This window comes from Ambystoma mexicanum, chromosome 3p (genome assembly GCF_040938575.1).
Source record: "Ambystoma mexicanum isolate Mex_15411 chromosome 3p, UKY_AmexF1_1, whole genome shotgun sequence".
Lineage (NCBI taxonomy): Eukaryota > Metazoa > Chordata > Amphibia > Caudata > Ambystomatidae > Ambystoma > Ambystoma mexicanum.
In genome coordinates, this window is record NC_090925.1 from 991,274,628 (window position 1) to 991,287,586 (window position 12,959).

At 54.7% G+C, this 12,959-nt stretch overlaps 1 protein-coding gene across 2 annotated transcripts in view; it reads left to right on the plus strand.

Moving 5' to 3' along the window:
* The window catches only part of GGT7 (gamma-glutamyltransferase 7), a 1,549,331-nt gene that overhangs the window by 1,200,115 nt on the left and 336,257 nt on the right, over positions 1-12,959 (plus strand). The window lies entirely within an intron of this gene.

The window sequence follows — 12,959 nt, forward strand, 5'->3', positions numbered from 1 at the left end:
GCCTATATTTTAAATATAGTATTATCAGGACCAAAGATACAACAAATGGATATGTCTCAAGCCCTCTTCATGTCTTCTGCCTTGGGCATGGATAATAAACCATCCTTTTCTAGGCTGCATGACATAGCATGCTACCAGTATGTATTTTCTTTTAGGACATACTACCACCCTTTGCGTCTGAGATCGGGATGTTTACTAATCTAGAAGCTATCGCAACATCCCAAAATCTTGTCTAGATATTCACACAAAGGTGCCTTAGTCTTACCTTCCAATGCTAGTACTTGAAATGGGTGCCTTAGTCTCACCTTCCATGGCTAGTACTTGAAATAGGAGATCTGCAGGGTTCTTCTAAAGCTCCACCAAATTTGACAAAGGCTTTACTGTCCTACACCTGCAATTGGGTAAATCTATGCTCCAGTTTCCGTGCGAAGGAAAGGGTCATCTTAGTCAGACCAAACAGGGACTTGAGCATGCAAAGCAATTCTTGTTTATGGTTACCGTTGAGCAACCACAAGACCTCAAAATTCTGCACCATAGAGAATCCAGCCAAAGCTAGCGGGACACAGACCAGCCACCAAAAGTTTAGTTAATCTTCATCCTATCTGATGAAAGATCATGGTGCTCTTGTGCACCTCCGTGCCCTGGCAACAGCAAACCTCACTAATGGTAGTATAAGTATTGAATATTCCTCCTGTTCAGCCATGATGATTGCATCATTTGAAACTGCAAAATCTGCATTGGGATGTCCAGGCCCACTTCCATAGGTGGTTGCCCAGGTCTTGACTTCCAAACTTGAAGGGATAGGAGTGAGCCCACATCTTTGCCTAAACCCATTGTTACTGGAAGCTATGTGAGCTCTCCCTGCGATGCAAGTGCCCCTTTGCCACTGGGAGGAGAAGCCTGATACTATTGCAGCCAATCATTTTTAAAGAATCTCGACCGCCCTCTCCCCCTTGTGGCCCCCCCAACCGTCTGACACCCTCCGCCTCCAATCAAGATGACCCATGGCACCCGATGCAGCCTTGTGCCAGGTAAACTACAATCACTGCAGGAAAAAGGTGATATCTTGACATGTCCAGTGAGGCCAAGAAAGAAGTGCGGGTCACTAGAAATCGCAAAGACATTGTGCCTTGCTGTCGCCAAGAAGTTGGACCTGCTTTATTGTGAGGAAAGAAACCTGAAGACACCCATCTGATTTATGACAATCCTTAAACCCATCCTGCCATCAGCAGTGTTCAGACCTAACCCCTTGTTTTGGTTCACGAATAAAGGAGAAAGGGAATCCATGCTTGGCTTTGACTTGTCCAATTCCTGCCCATGACACAAAGTACTTGAGAGAATTCCATCCAGAATTCTACATTAAGGTTCTATTGATCATGTCAAAAAAGGTCTTTTGGTTGTCAAACTATTGTCCTTTTCCTGGCCCTCCTTTTAACTCTGGAAGAGCGAAAGTCAGAACTATTCTACAGTACTAATCCCTTCTCTGAAGCCAGCCCTTTGTTTGAGCCGTGCATCAGTTTTTCACTTGCAAATATTGAAAATATACATTTTTGAGTGATTGTATATGAAGATTGACCTCACTTCAAGTAATCATACGGTCTTGTGTGCTGAATCCCCCATCAGATGAATTGAGATAGTGAGGTTGGACAGTACTTCAGGGGGTACTTTGGAGGACCAGCATTGCCCACTCTCTCTCAAAGTGCACACTGGAGACTGTGGGATTGAGATTTCCTTATTCTGTTCGCTGCAAAGCAGAGGACATTGGTCCCGACCTGCTCCAGGTAGATGGCAATATTTGGACTCGGAAGGAGATTTGAAAACTGCATCTCCCACAATGAATTGCATTTCACTTCACAGAACACAGAGCTGATCCTAAAACGTAACAAAATTCAAACAAGGAAAACATTATATGAAACACTGGAGGCCAGAACAGTCTAACAGGCCGATTCATGGAATTAATGTGCGCTGAAAATTCCTGCGCAAGCGTGCGAATCGCAGTGCAAGTGCGAAAATCGCAGCAAAACCCGCAAAAATCTGCGTGGCGCACGCCGGTGCACAGGTCATCTAACAGCGTGCGCTACGGCCACAGCGAAAGCGCACATAGCGCGGCGCACATAACAAAAGTAGGCGTGACACGCGGAATGGGCAACAAAGCGTGAAAATGTGGGCGTCATGGGGGGAAGTACAGGAGGCAAGTGCGCAGAACGCCCACACGCTCGCCTACAACACGTATTCATGGAATCGAATAGGGCAAACCAGCGCACGGGCGAAGACGCGCACAGGCCTAAACACGTACGCCACACGAAGGCAGGCGGTAGCGTCCCTGAGCATGAAAAAAATGTGCGGCAAAATGTGCGCTAACAAAAAGCACGTATATACAGCTCTGATGATTGTCCCATACTGTGGCCCTCTAGGACAAATGACGTGCAAAGGGGTACGCGACAAACACGAACACCCGCTGTGTCAAAAATAGCGTGTGCGTGTATTTCGGGGGTGCGTGGGAAGTTTCACACGCGATTGGCCTGGGTACGTGTAAATCTGGGGTGCGCGGGAAGTTTCACACGCGATAGGCCCTGTGCGAGTGGGGTGCGTGTATTCCTGGGGTTCGCGTGAAGTTTCACACGCGACAGGCCCTGTGCGAGTGGGGTACATGTATATCTGGGGTGCAGGGGATTCCTACACGTGAATTGGCAGTGTGGGTCCTCACAGATGTTCCCTCTACACCCTCCACGGCCCCTGCAGGCAGCCCACACCACAGGTGACCCCTGGTCATGTCCCGCAGGCAGCCCATCCACCATGGGCATGCCCCCCAGCTTGCACTACTGATCACCAACGCATGACCCCCCTCCACCCACAGCCGTGCAGGGCACCTGCCAGCAGGCCCCCACTCATGTCCCCTTGCACCCCTACCCCCCAGCAGTGCAGGGCACCTGCCAGCAGGCCCCCACTCGTGTCCCCTTACACCCCCACCCCCCATCACTGAGGGGCACCTGCCAGCAGGCCCCCACTCATGCCCCCTTGCACCCCACCCCCAGCACTGAGGGGCACCTGCCAGCAGGCCCCCACTCATGTCCCCTTGCACCCCCACCCCCCAGCAGTGCAGGGCACCTGCCAGCAGGCCCCCACTCATGTCCCACTCATGTCCCCTTGCACCCCTACCCCCCAGCAGTGCAGGGCACCTGCCAGCAGGCCCCCACTCATGTCCCCTTGCACCCCCACCCCCCAGCACTGAGGGGCACCTGCCAGCAGGCCCCCACTCATGTCCCCTTGCACACCCACCCCCAGCACTGAGGGGCACCTGCCAACAGGCCCCCACTCATGTCCCACTCATGTCCCCTTGCACCCCCACCCCCCAGCAGTGCAGGGCACCTGCCAGCAGGCCCCCACTCATGTCCCCTTGCACCCCCACCCCCCAGCAGTGCAGGGCACCTGCCAGCAGGCCCCATCTCATGTCCCACTCATGTCCCCTTGCACCCCCACCCCCCAGCAGTGCAGGGCACCTGCCAGCAGGCCCCCACTCATGTCCCCTTGCACCCCCACCCCCCAGCACTGAGGGGCACCTGCCAGCAGGCCCCCACACATGTCCCACTCATGTCCCCTTGCACCCCTGCCCCCCAGCAGTGCTGGGCACCTGCCAGCAGGCCCCCACTCATGTCCCTTTGCACCCCCACCCCCCAGCAGTGCAGGGCACCTGCCAGCAGGCCCCCACTCATGTCCCCTTGCACCCCCACCCCCCCAGCAGTGCAGGGCACCTGCCAGCAGGCCCCCACTCATGTCCCACTCATGTCCCCTTGCACCCCTACCCCCCAGCAGTGCAGGGCACCTGCCAGCAGGCCCCCACTCATGTCCCACTCAAGTCCCCTTGCACCCCTACCCCCCAGCAGTGCAGGGCACCTGCCAGCAGGCCCCCACTCATGTCCCCTTGCACCCCCAACCCCCACCCCCCAGCACTGAGGGGCACCTGCCAGCAGGCCCCCACTCGTGTCCCCTTGCACACCCACCCCCCAGCACTGAGGGGCACCTGCTAACAGGCCCCCACTCATGTCCCCTTGCAGCCCCACCCCCCAGCAGTGCAGGGTACCTGCCAGCAGGCCCCCACTCATGTCCCCTTGCACCCCCACCCCCCAGCAGTGCAGGGCACCTGCCAGTAGGCCCCCACTCATGTCCCCTTGCACCCCCACACCCAGCACTGAGGGGCACCTGCCAGCAGGCCCCCACTCATGTCTCCTTGCACCCCCACCCCCCAGCAGTGCAGGGCACCTGCCAGCAGGCCCCCACTCATGTTCCCTTGAACCACCACCCCCCAGCAGTGCAGGGCACCTGCCAGCAGGCCCCCACTCATGTCCCACTCATGTCCCCTTGCACCCCAACCCCCCAGAAGTGCAGGGCACCTGCCAGCAGGCCCCCACTCATGTCCCCTTGCACCCCCACCCCCCAGCACTGAGTGGAACCTGCCAGCAGGCCCCCACTCATGTCCCCTTGCACCCCCACCCCCCAGCAGTGCAGGGCACCTGCCAGCAGGCCCCCACTCATGTCCCATTGCACCCCCACCCCCAGCACTGAGGGGCACCTGCCAACAGGCCCCCACTCATGTCCCCTTGCACACCCACCCCCAGCACTGAGGGGCACCTGCCAACAGGCCCCCACTCATGTCCCACTCATGTCCCCTTGCACCCCCACCCCCAGCAGTGCAAGGCACCTGCCAGCAGGCCCCCACTCATGTCCCCTTGCACACCCACCCCCCAGCACTGAGGGGCACCTGCCAGCCGGCCCCCACTCATGTCCCACTCATGTCCCCTTGCACCCCCACCCCCCAGCAGTGCAGGGCACCTGCCAGCAGACCCCCACTCATGTCCCCTTGCACACCCACCCCCGAGCAGTGCAGGGCACCTGCCAGCAGGCCTCCACTCATGTCCCCTTGCACCCCCACCACCCAGCAGTGAAATGGCGATCTCATGACACAAACCAAAAGTCAACTATGTACATCAACACATGTCCGCCACACGAAGGCAGGCGGTAGCGTCCCTGCGCTAACAAAAAGCCTGTATATACAGCTCCGATGAATGTCCCATACTGTGGCCCTCTAGGACAAATGACGTGCAAAGGGGTACGCGACAAACACGGACACCCGCTGTGTCAAAAATAGCGTGTATTTCGGGGGTGTGCGGGAAATTTTATATGCGGTTGTGCCTGGGTGAGCGGGGTACGTGTACTTCAGGGGCTCGCCGGAAGTTTTACACGCGATTGTGCCTGGGCGAGCGGGGTACGTGTACTTCAGGCGCTCGCGGGAAGTTTTACACGCGATTGTGCCTGGGCGAGCGGGGTACGTGTATTACTGGGGTGGGCGGGGAAGTACAGGAGGCAAATGCGCGGAACGCCCACACGCACGCGCCATAAAAGACGCGCTAATTCGGAAACACGTACGCCAGCGGGAAGCAGGCGTACGTGGACCCGCGCAGCATAAAAGCGCACGCAAACAACAAGCAAGCTCAGACGCCAGGATGAACATACCGTTCCTAGCAGCAGTGGTCGTGGGGTACCGCAGGAGGAGGAGGAGAATAGTCAGGCCCAGAACTTTCACACCCAGAACCAGCCGTTTTGGCATGCCTGATGACCAGGTGTATGGGAGGTACAGGTTTCCACCTCACATAATACTCGACCTGGTCAGTGAGTGGGAGGATGACCTCACATCACCCACCCCTGGAGAAGGTCCTCAATGTACTGCACTTTTTTGGCCACCGGATCATTTCAGCGGACAAGTGCCATAGCGGGGGGGGGGCGTGTCACAGGCCACGCAGTCACGCTGCATACTCCAGGTTTTGGCCATCGTGACTGCACGCCCATCAGTCCGCAGGCACATATACCTGCCCAGAACACCTGCAGAAAGGCAGGCTGCCATCCAGGATTTCTACGGGGTGGCACAATTCCCCAAAGTCCTAGGTGCCATTGATTGCACCCATGTGGCTCTACGTCCCCCCAGGGCATCAGAGCACATCTATAGAAACCGCAAGCACTGGCATTCCATCAATGTCCAGGTAGTATGTGATGCCAAGGGAATCATCACCTCAGTATATGCCAGCTATCCAGGGTCCACCCACGACAGTTTCATTTACAGAATGTCAACCCTAAACCGGGACCTAGAAGCTGGGTGGCATGGCGATACATGGCTGCTCGGTGAGTATAAATGCCACAGCACATGCATGCATGCCAGATACTGAGTAATGTCACAACCCTACTAATGATACCCATCACCAACTCCCCAGGGGACAGTGCCTACCCTCTGAGCACCCACATGATGACGCCAATTCGGAACCCCACCACGCCACCCGAGGTAAGATACAACACAGCCCATATTGCAACCGGGGGCATAGTGGAGCGCACATTCAGAGTGCTCAAGTCACGCTTTCGCTCCCTTGACCGTTCTGGCGGGCAGCTGTTATACGCTCCCCCAGTAGTGTGCAGGATCATAGTGGGAGCATGTGTCCTGCACAACTTTGCAACACGCCGGGGCCTGCCGGTGGACATGGTGGTGCCCCCACATCCCCAACCACATGCACGCCCGCTGCGCATGGGAGGGGAAAGGGCATGGGGTGAGGCAGCCCGAACGCAGCTGGTGGCTAATTACTTCACTTAGAATCACACCCCTGTGGAGTGCACACAGCCCTGCCACATACCAGCTGACAATCGATGATGACATAAGGGACAGTCAACTGTCGCAACCATACCAGCCTCAGATTGGTCACCTGGAAGTGTCACAATGTGTGCATCCCTACCTACAGAAACACCACCAATGCTGTCATCAAAAGACACATATGCTGCTAAATGCATTATCCCCTTGCAAAATACAGCATGAGAACAGTGCCATGTCACCCAACCCCTCCCCAGCACCACCACCCAACACACCATGGCATGTCATGCTATGTGAGAGCAAACAAAGCAATCCCGAAAACCTGAGTCACAAAGTACAGTGTCCTTAATGGAAACTGGCCACACAAAATGTGCTCCCAGTAATGTTGAACTAACACACATGACCAAATACTTACCAACAATACAATGCAGCTACACAAGCTCAAACATAACTAAAACATGACAGTACTAAGTTAAAGTAGTCGTAGTCTTACAACCTGAATATGCCACCACATCGCCCCCTTCCAACCGTAGTCTTGCAGGCTTCAAAACTTGTCTGTGTACTGCATACAACATGAACTCCATCTCCAAAGTAGACGGCCTTGTGAAGACATGAGGAATGAACCTGCAAATTCAGAAGGAGACATGGAAGCAGAAGCATACATAATTCCAACATGCAGTGTACAATACAACAACAATATACACAAGGAATGTCTACACATTGACTACAGATTTCCCACACAGCTCATGGGAGCCCAACATTACAGTGTACATCAATGTCACTTGGTCACACCCTTTGCAAGCCCATGGAAACGGGAAGCAGGAGGGGTGTGTGTCTCACGAACCCAAGCATCAAACCCAAACTCAGGACAAGCCTGCATGTGCCCAGCCGGAATACAGTGGATGCCCACGGGAGCCACACAAGGCAACACACTGTTAAAAAATAACCAAAAATCAAAAATCAAAAAAGCAAAAATCAAAAATGGCCATGTGGGGGCCAGGGGTGGGGGAGAGGCCACCCAGGAGGTCCGAGGACAGGGTGCGCACCAACAGCCGCCTGTGTGGATGTTGGGGAAAAAAAACACCTCCATGGGCTCATGGCCTGCAAGGCTATGCCAATGTGGGAGAACTGCTGCTGTCGCTCTCATTACCCTCTGCTGCTGCCACAGGAGGTGGTGGTGCTATGGGAGGCAGCCCACGCAAAGCCCTGGTATGGTCCTCCATGGAAGCAAGCATACGGGTGTGGAAGGTCTCGTTCTGGAGGATTATAGTGCAGAGATCCCCATGCAGCACCTGACGTGATGCCCGGATCTCCTCCCGAGTTGCCTGCATCTCAGCTGAGAGCGAACGTGTGAGCTGCTCCAGCTGCTGTTCTGTCCTCAAGTTAGTGGAAGTCTCAAGGTCAAAAACAGTCTCCCTGAGGTGATGGAGTTCTACCCTCAGGGCTTCCCTGTGGCCCTGGGACTCTATTGATATCGATTGGCGTAGAGTCTCCAGTGCCGCCCCTCTGTCCCTGTTGGACGCCAACATGTCCTCCCAGTGTGATTGGGAAATTGAGTCTGTTGCCTGTTGTAGTAGCTCCATCTGCCTTTCAGGGGGGACAATGGAAGTGGCCACCCTCCCCATTGCTTGAGCCATCATCTCAACAGATGCTGCCTGTTGGGTTGCCATATCGTAAATGGATTGTTCCCATGCGGTATTGCCTGGTGGCGTATGGCCACCACGTCGGCGGGCACCACACCTGTTTGGGGCAAGGCGATCTGCGCCTTGCTGTGCCGGGTCTGCCTTAGGCTGCAGGACTGCATTCCCCCTCTGATCTGCTGGCCCAGGAACAGGATCAGATGTTGTGGAGTGTGACCCTGCACCCGTAACCGCCGAAGACTGACTAACCAACACTGGCATCCCCATAGAGGGTTCTACCCCTGGTGCAGGTGGGTTGGACAGAACAGAACCCCTTCCAGAAACACTCCTGCGACGCCACATAGGTCTCATCATCCAAATCAACACCTGAATAGAGGTCTCGGGAGGTGCACCCAGAGACACCCCTGGACAGAATCGTCTGCGGCAAGAGTGGGTTCTCACCCACCACCACACCACGTCCCCCACTGGTGGCCAGTTGTGCCTCAGGTTCCTCCTAGGTCTGCACCATCTCCTCAACCTCAACAGCATCAAGTGCGTCATCCCCTGCAAAAACATGAAAGACAAAAAATGGAAACAGGCATTAGCACCATAGCACACAAATAGGCCTGACAAGCTACAGAACCAGTACCTGATTTACACATGTCCCACATGACTATAACCCTCCCATGCATGCACTGTCATAGAGTTGGAAGGGGAGGCAAAAGTCTGACACTGATGACACCAAGAAGGAAGAGCCCCACATTTGCTGCATGCTGGGTAGCACTGCCATCACACATTGGCCTGTGAGTGGCATGTCCTATACACATAAATGACACATGCCATCACACAGATGGCATGTACCATAGCCATGGCACATTCCACAAGTACATCCATATGTCAGTGAATGAGTACTGTCACCCATCCATGTGAGATGGACATGAAGAGATGAAAAATGCCACATAGTGTGAAAAGATACGCCATGTGCCACACACTGCAACACATCCAGTGTACAAAAATACAGTGATTGCAGGGCCATGTACACATCAATGGTTGTGCACTTCAACATGACAGGAAACAACTGGCATGTTAGACATTCAAACAGGCCCAAAAACAACATGTGATCAGGACAATACTCATTCAGCCTGAATGGTCAGATCATTCAACTACCAAGGTGACGCATGTGGGCCAATGTGGGGTTCTTCAATGACAGAATCATGTCACATATGTCACAATAGGGCTGAGGAATGTGTTGCAAAAGTGGGAGAATTGAAACAATTAGCCTGAAAGAACACTGAAAAATACAAACAATGTTGTTGCATGAGCATGATGCCACCTCAAGGGCAACTGCCGTAATGTTGCGCTAAATTACTACTGTGGGCAGAAGGGATAGTGTCACACCCAAATTCAAGGCGGCGGAATGTTTTGGATGAAGCACATGGGTGACCCATACTACTCAGTCACACACACCCTCACCTGCCACTCAATCAGAACCCGTCACCCAAACAACATACATGCATTACACACACACGCATGGGCACTCACCGGACAATGTGTCATAATCGGGTAGTTCTCCCACACCTCGGATCTGTACCTCTGTGACGAAGGTCCCAGCAACAGACTCATGTTCAGTGAGTTTGTTGTCCTCTTGTGGAGACCCACCGCCAGTCACCAGAGTAGCGGCATGACTTGAGGCCAGCTTGTCCTTTGCTCTGCGTTTCAGGTCGTTCCACCGCTTGTAGCAATCAGCTGAGCGCCTCACAAATCCAAGGGCACTTATGTGGTTGGCGATGGTCTGCCAGTGTGCCTTACGTTGACCAGGTGTGGTCTTGGACCCTGCAGTCACCACCATTTTGTGGCTATGTTGCAACATATAGCTCACAAGTGCATTAAGTTCTGAATCATTGAAGCAAGGCTTCCTTGAGGTATCGGAGTGTGTAGCAGTGCCTGGGGTCTCAGCCTGTCGTGCCAGAGCACCCTTCTTCCTCTTTTTAGAAGGTGGAGCGGAGCCAGAGTGGCTAACGCCGCTCTGGTCAGTAGGGGCAGAATCACCGGTGGACCCGGTTGTTGGAGTGTGCAAATGCACATTGACCATAGGACTTGGTGCAGGCATTGTCTGAAGTGTGATGTTGGCAGGGGGAACATCAGTATGATGGACCAGGACCGACACTGTCCTGGCTGGGAGAGTCAGAGCTGGGGCGGATGGAGCTGCAGCTGCCCCTGCAGCCTCACCACCCTGCATACTTGGGGCAGCAGATGACATAGCTGCCCCAGATCCACGTGGCTTGGTGACAACTTGCACCGCCACACGTGGCCTAGACTTGCTGACCTGGAAGTCAGCCAGGGAGTCATCCTGTGCCAGGTCAGGTGCCACAATGGGCTGGTCCAACAAGGGCTGAGCTGGGATGGTCTCAGCCACGTTTCCCTCAACCATGGGGGGGCATGGGTGTCCCTGATTGGGCCTCCACACATGGGGGTCTAGGGGCACCCTGCAAATCCTGGCCACGTCCCCTACCGCGCCCACCACGTCCATCTTTTGAAGGTCGGCCACCTTTGCCTCCCTTACCGCTTGGTCACCTCCCAACCATGGCACTGATGTTGTTGTGCGTATGGGAGGAGCAGTAAACTATTGTCCTGGGCAATTGGGGGTCAAAGGGGTAGGGTACTAGATGGAATTCGTACTCTAGTGATCTAACAAGGCTGTCTGTGACCCCTGGGGGCAGATGACGGCTCACGCAACGCACAGGCAGCCCAAAAACAAAAATAAACGTGCACGCAACCCCTCGTAGACCACGTGCGTTGAAAAATGAACCCGCACTACGCTGTGGCACCCAGAAACACAAAAATAAGCGTACGCGTGATACACGCAGCCTACAATGACCTCTGATGGGGTACGCGACACACGGGGCAAGCGCAGTTGCTAAGTACGTGCGGAACTCACCGTCTGCCTGGAAAAAGAACGTGAAAAATATGTGCATGTGCGCGTTGGCAACACCCCCATCAAAAGAAGAATTGTACGCTGTCTGAGGAGACAGGATAAACGGAGAAGTGAACACTGTTTGAGGAAACCGGCCCAAAAAAAGTAGAAAAATGAAAGCTGTCGGAGGTAACAGGGTGTACGAACTTGAAATGCTCTGAAGTAATCGCGTGTGAACCGACAAGAAGTACAGAATCCACCCACTCGCTCTCCACAAAAAGCACGTACAAGGAAATGGCATCCTACACGTACCTTTTAAACCGTCCCACACATACACGTCACTTACGCGTGTACGCGCCCTTTGCTCCAATTACACGCGCTGACACTCGGACGTGCAGCTTTTCCACGTGTGCTCTGTCATCACGTGCTAAGAGGGAAACACCCACGCGCGTCACGTCAAAGACGCGCTTACGCGCTAAGGGCCTTTGGTCCAATGAAATTGTGTGTGTGCGCTGACGCGTTTAGGCGCTAAGGGCCTTTCCTCGAATTACACGCTGACGTGCAAGATTTTCACGTGCCAAATCACTCCGTATCAAGCTGGCCACACGTTCACACACGGAAGACCACGCTCCTACCCAGAAGGCCGAATTACTGCCCCCCAGAGCCCCAAGCACGCTCCCACCTGCCATCTGCTGCTGCCTGATTGCCTGCTGCCCACGTGCCCTGCCATTTGCTGCCTGCGCGTCAGCCAGGGGTGCTGTTGCTGTGACCACCCCTGCTGGAACCGAAGACTCCCGACTGGGATTCCATCACTCCACAGCCCAACCCACTCCTGCCTCTGGGGTTGCCATGTCTAGCACTACACCATCTGGCGGCACTGGTACCCCCAGCCAGAGAGGCAGAGGGCCACCAGCTTCACTGCCACCGAAGTTGGTGTCCTGGTGGAGCAAGTCCTGGGGCAGTATGATGCCCTCTTTGGAAGGTCGCGTGCCGACAAGGAAGGACGGACCAGGATCTGGACGGACATCGTGACTGCCATCAACGCGGAGGGGGTGGCAGTCCGTGAATTCCATCATGTCAAGAAGCGCTGGAAGGACTTCAGGTCCAGGACCCTCAACAAGGCCCGGCGCCTCTTGAAGGCAGCGGATGCTAAGGGGTGCCGGGGCCACCTGTCGGAAGACCAAATGAGGGTCTTGGAACGCGTATGCCCAGCGCTCCACGGCCAGGTCCTTGAGAGGCACACCCGTCTGGAGTCGAGCGGTAAGTGTACATGTATACTGATTGGAAGCTGTGCGTGTGGTGGTGTGCCAGTAGTGTGCAGGTTGCACATGTGGTTTTGTAGGGCCATGTATGGATGTGTATGTACAGGGCCGTGAGGCTGACACATGCGAGTCCTTTCATGTGTGAGACACATGGATGGTGTATTTGTGGGTAAGCATGCAGGCCAAATGCAGATGTGTGAGCACACATGTTTGAATGACTGTGTATGTCAGTTGTCAAGGTTGTGGTGTCACACATGGATGTTGGTTCCAGCTGCATGTATCTGCACTGTGTGCATGTGCATGTATGTGTATCTGACAAGTGTGCAACTGTCATGCAACATGGATGCATGTGAGACTGATATGTAGAAGACTGATTGCCTGATTGTGACATGGATGCCGATCTCATCACTGCGACTCTTGGTGGAGGTGTACACATGCATGTAAGGGTGGTGGCGTGTGTGCTTGTCTAGTGCACTCCCTGTGTCTCATGTGATGTCTGGCTCACCTTTGCCTACTCATGCTGTTGTATGTGTATG